Genomic DNA, 6,000 nt, shown 5'->3' with positions numbered 1-6,000 from the left:
CCTACTACTGCTGCTAGACAGCTGGATCTGTATTACTCTATGTGAAATGTTTCTACTTTTTTTCCTTTCTTATTAAAAAACAGAAAAGATGTACAGCCTTCAATTTTCTGCATTCTATTCAGTATTGAACTAGAGTATATGTCACTGCTGAATAATCTTGTAAACTGACTCCTGGAAACTTATGTTGTGACTATATGGCTGTCTAATAAAGAAATTTATAAAAAAAAAAAAATGATGTATGCAAATTGATGGTTTATGTATATTTCTGATGTTTTCTGTATTGTGCAGAACAGGTCCTTCATCGTCCAATGCAGTGCCCTGACGAGCTGCAGCTGTTTGGGGGCAGCAAAGGGAAGAGTTTCCCAAAACGGAGTTCCGAGGCCAGTGTATGTGTATTCCGACACAGATTTACTGGCCTCTGCAGCGTGAGTTCCCTGGCCAGTCTGGGAAAACTGAGGGTTACTCATATGGCTGATGTTCTCGCAGAGGAAGCCCATGCTGCGTCTTCGGATGGAGCAGTGGATCACACAAGCAAGATGCCTCCTGCGAATTTGGAACATTTTGCACAGCAGCTGCATCCAAAACCGCTTCTGCTGTGCTTACTGGGTCCATCTCTAAATAAGGCCCACAGCTCAGGATATTGAAGGAGGAGAGGTTAATGATGTGTAAAATGGTGCAGACAGATCAAGGAGAATGAAAAAGGAAAGTCATTAATGACCAGATGGAAACCAGAATAAAGAGGACATGAATGCAAGAAATTAAAGGTGGACTGTTCTGGACTTTGGAGGCAAAGGGGAGAATGATAAAAAATGTTTTAAAAAAATGTTGACTATGCTCTAATGATACTTTGATAAAAGCTGATATTTACAATATTTATATGCTTTTGGGTACAATAGCCACAATATTGATTGTCTTATTGGCCCACTTCCTAAAACACTTCTTGGCATACACGTTAGCAAATAAACGATACCGACATTTATGTCGTTATCGTTTATTTCTCTGACGTCCTAGTGGATGCTGGGAACTCCGTAAGGACCATGGGGAATAGCGGGCTCCGAAGGAGGCTGGGCACTCTAGAAAGATTTCAGACTACCTGGTGTGCACTGGCTCCTCCCACTATGACCCTCCTCCAAGCCTCAGTTAGAATTCGTGCCCGGCCGAGGTTGGATGCACACTAGGGGCTCTCCTGAGCTCTTAGAAAGAATAGACTTAGGTTTTTTATTTTCAGTGAGACCTGCTGGCAACAGGCTCACTGCAGCGAGGGACTAAGGGGAGAAGAAGCGAACTCGCCTGCTTGCAGCCGGATTGGGCTTCTTAGGCTACTGGACACCATTAGCTCCAGAGGGATCGACCGCAGGCCCAGTCCTTGGTGTTCGGTCCCGGAGCCGCGCCGCCGTCCCCCTTACAGAGCCAGAAGCAAGAAGATGGTCCGGAAAATCGGCGGCATGAAGACTCTGTCTTCACCAAGGTAGCGCACAGCACTGCAGCTGTGCGCCATTGCTCCTCTCACACTTCACACTCCGGTCACTGAGGGTGCAGGGCGCTGGGGGGGGCGCCCTGAGGCAGCAATAATAACACCTTGGCTGGCTAAAATACCTCAATATATAGCCCCAGAGGCTATATATGAGGTAAATACCCCTGCCAGAATTCCATAAAAAGCGGGAGAATAGGCCGCGAAAAAGGTGCGGAGCCTATATCCTCAGCACACTGGCGCCATTTTTCCCTCACAGCTCGGCTGGAAGGAAGCTCCCTGGCTCTTCCCTGCAATATACAGTAACAGTAAGAGGGAAAAGAGAGGGGGGGCATTAAATTTGGCAGTATATATACATATATTATATGAAAAGCAGCTATTAGGGACATAACTCAGTTAGTCCCTGTATATATATAGCGCTCTGGTGTGTGCTGGCATACTCTCACTCTGTCCCCCCAAAGGGCTTTTTGTGGGTCCTGTCCTCTGTTGAGCATTCCCTGTGTGTGTGGGGTGTGTCGGTACGGCTGTGTCGACATGTTTGATGAGGATAATGAGGTGGAGGCGGAGCAGATGCATTTTGAAGGGACGTCACCCCCTGCGGGGCAGACACCCGAGTGGATGAACTTATGGAAAGAAATGAGTGCACGTATAGATTCTTTACATAAGAAATTTGACGACATGCCAAATGTGGGACAGCCGGGATCTCAGTTCGTGCCTGTCCAGGTGCCTCAGGGGTCGTCAGGGGCTCTAAAACGCCCGCTACCTCAGTTTGCAGACCCGGATGTCGACACGGATACTGATAACAGTGTCGACGACGATGAGTCAAACCTAATGCCTGTCAGGGCCATTCACTGCATGATTGAGGCAATGAAAGAGGTGTTAAACATTTCTAATTTACATCCAGGTACCACAAAAAAGGGTATTATGTTTGGGGAGAAAAAACTACCCGTAGTTTTTCCCCCATCAGATGAACTAAATGAAGTGTGTGAAGAAGCGTGGCTTTTCCCTGATAAAAAATGTGTAATTCCTAAGAAGGTACTAATGGCGTTCCCTTTCCCGCCAGAGGATAGGTCACGTTGGGAAACACCACCTAGGGTGGATAAAGCGCTCACACGTTTGTCAAAAAAGGTGGCACTACCCTCTCAGGATACGGCCGCCCTTAAGGAGCCTGCTGATAGAAAGCAGGAGGCAATCCTGAAGTCTGTATACACACACTCAGGCATTATACTTAGACCAGCTATTGCGTCAGCTTGGATGTGCAGTGCTGCCGCTGCATGGTCAGAAAAACGGTCAGAAAATATTGACACACTAGACAGAGACACTATTCTGCTAAAGATTCAGTCTTATATATGAGAGATGCACAGAGGGAAATTTGCCGGCTGGCATCTAAAGTAAGTGCATTGTCTATCTCTGCTAGGAGATGCTTATGGACTCGTCAGTGGACGGGAGATGCAGATTCCAAGAGGCACATGGAAGTTTTGCCTTATAAAGGGGAGGAATTATTTGGGGATGGTCTCTCCGACCTAGTTTCCACAGCAACGTCTGGGAAGTCAGCATTTTTACCCCATGTTCCCTCACAGCCTAAGAAGGCGCCATTTTATCAGGTTCAGTCCTTTTGGACCCAGAAAAGCAAGCGTGGAAAAGGAGGGCCTTTTCTGTCTAGAGGCAGAGGTAGGGGAAAAAGGCTGCAACAGACAGCAGGTTCCCAGGAACAAAAGTCCTCCCCCGCTTCCTCTTCCAAGTCCGCCGCATGACGGTGGGGCTCCACAGGTGGAGCCAGGTACGGTGGGGGCCCGCCTCAGAAATTTCAGCGATCAGTGGGCTCGCTCACAGATGGATCCCTGGATCCTTCAAGTAGTATCTCAGGGATACATGCTGGAATTCGAGGCGGCTCCACCCCACCGGTTCCTAAAATATGCCTTGCCGATTGCTCCCTCAGACAGGGAGGCGGTGCTAGCGGCAATTCACAAGCTGTATTCCCAGCAGGTGATAATCAAGGTACCCCTACTTCAACAAGGCCGGGGTTACTATTCCACACTATTTGTGGTACCGAAGCCGGACGGTTCGTTAAGACCCATTTTAAATTTGAAATCCTTGAACATGTACATAAAAAAATTCAAGTTCAAGATGGAATCGCTCAGGGCGGTTATTGCAAGCCTGGACGAGGGGGATTACATGGTTTCCCTGGACATCAAGGATGCTTACCTGCATGTCCCCATTTACCATCCTCACCAGGAGTACCTCAGATTTGTGGTACAGGATTGCCATTACCAATTCCAGATGCTGAAGGTTTGGACTCTCCACGGCACCAAGGGTATTTACCAAGGTTATGGCGGAAATGATGATACTCCTTCGAAGAAAGGGAGTTTTAATTATCCCGTACTTGGACGATCTCCTAATAAAGGCACGGTCCAAAGAACAGTTGTTGGTGGGAGTAGCACTATCTCAGGAAGTGCTGAACCAGCACGGCTGGATTCTGAATATCCCAAAGTCACAGCTGGTCCCGACGACACGTCTACTGTTCCTGGGGATGATTCTGGACACAGTCCAGAAAAAAAGTGTTTCTCCCGGAGGAGAAAGCCAGGGAGTTGTCTTCTCTAGTCAGAGACCTCCTGAAACCAAAACAGGTATCGGTGCATCACTGCACGCGGGTCTTGGGAAAGATGGTAGCTTCTTACGAAGCAATTCCATTCGGCAGGTTCCATGCCAGAATCTTTCAGTGGGACCTGTTGGACAAGTGGTCCGGATCGCATCTTCAGATGCATCGCTTGATAACCCTGTCTGCAAGAACCAGGGTGTCTCTTCTGTGGTGGCTGCAGAGTGCTCATCTTCTGGAGGGTCGCAGATTCGGCATTCAGGACTGGGTCCTGGTGACCACGGATGCCAGCCTGCGAGGCTGGGGGGCAGTCACAAAGGGAAGAAACTTCCAAGGACTATGGACAAGTCAGGAGACTTCCCTTCACATAAATATTCTGGAACTAAGGGCCATCTACAATGCCCTAAGTCAAGCAAAATCCCTGCTCCTACACCAGCCGGTGCTGATCCAGTCAGACAACATCACGGCAGTCGCCCATGTGAATCGACAGGGCGGCACAAGAAGCAGGATGGCAATGACAGAAGCCACAAGAATTCTCCGATGGGCGGAAAATCATGTACTAGCACTGTCAGCAGTGTTCATTCCGGGAGTGGACAACTGGGAAGCAGACTTCCTCAGCAGACACGACCTCCACCCGGGAGAGTGGGGACTTCATCCAGAAGTCTTCCAAATGATTGTACATCAGTGGGGTCGTCCACAGGTGGACATGATGGCGTCCCGCCTAAACAAAAAACTAGAGAGGTATTGCGCCAGGTCAAGAGACCCTCAAGCGATAGCTGTGGACGCTCTGGTGACACCGTGGGTGTACCAGTCAGTTTATGTGTTCCCTCCGCTGCCTCTCATACCAAAGGTATTGAGAATAATAAAAAAGCGAGGAGTAAACACAATTCTCGTGGTTCCGGATTGGCCAAGAAGAACATGGTACCCGGAACTTCAAGAGATGATCTCAGAGGACCCGTGGCCTCTGCCGCTAAGACAGGACCTGCTACAGCAGGGGCCCTGTCTGTTCCAAGACTTACCACGGCTGCGTTTGACGGCATGGCGGTTGAACGCCGGATCCTGAAAGAAAAGGGCATTCCGGAGGAAGTCATTCCTACGCTTATTAAAGCCAGGAAAGTGGTTACAGCAAATCATTATCACCGCATATGGCGGAAATATGTTGCATGGTGTGAGGCCGAAAAGGCCCCAACTGAGGAATTTCAACTAGGTCGATTTCTGCATTTCCTGCAAGCAGGAGTGAATATGGGCCTAAAACTGGGTTCCATTAAGGTACAGATCTCGGCTCTATCGATTTTCTTTCAGAAAGAACTAGCTTCAGTACCTGAAGTTCAGACATTTGTAAAGGGAGTGCTGCATATTCAGCCCCCATATGTGCCTCCTGTGGCACCTTGGGATCTCAACATGGTGTTGAGTTTCTTAAAATCACATTGGTTTGAACCACTAAAAACCGTGGATCTGAAATATCTCACGTGGAAGGTGGTCATGTTATTGGCCTTGGCTTCTGCCAGGCGAGTATCAGAATTGGCGGCTTTGTCTTATAAAAGCCCTTATCTGATTTTCCATATGGATAGGGCAGAATTGAGGACTCGTCCCCAGTTTCTCCCTAAGGTGGTGTCAGCGTTTCATTTGAACCAGCCTATTGTGGTGCCTGCGGCCACTTGGGACTTGGAGGACTCCAAGTTGTTAGACGTGGTCAGGGCCCTGAAAATATATGTTTCCAGGACGGCTGGAGTCAGAAAATCTGACTCGCTGTTTATCCTATATGCACCCAACAAGCTGGGTGCTCCTGCTTCTAAGCAGACTATTGCTCGTTGGATTTGTAGTACAATTCAACTTGCACATTCTGTGGCAGGCCTGCCACAGCCAAAATCTGTCAATGCCCATTCCACAAGGAAGGTGGGCTCATCTTGGGCGGCTGCCCGAGGGGTCTCGG

The sequence above is a fragment of the Pseudophryne corroboree genome, chromosome 6 (assembly GCF_028390025.1).
Source record: "Pseudophryne corroboree isolate aPseCor3 chromosome 6, aPseCor3.hap2, whole genome shotgun sequence".
In the NCBI taxonomy this organism is placed as follows: domain Eukaryota; kingdom Metazoa; phylum Chordata; class Amphibia; order Anura; family Myobatrachidae; genus Pseudophryne; species Pseudophryne corroboree.
The sequence above is the reverse complement of the archived record's forward strand: the minus strand, read 5'-3'. Positions refer to the sequence as shown.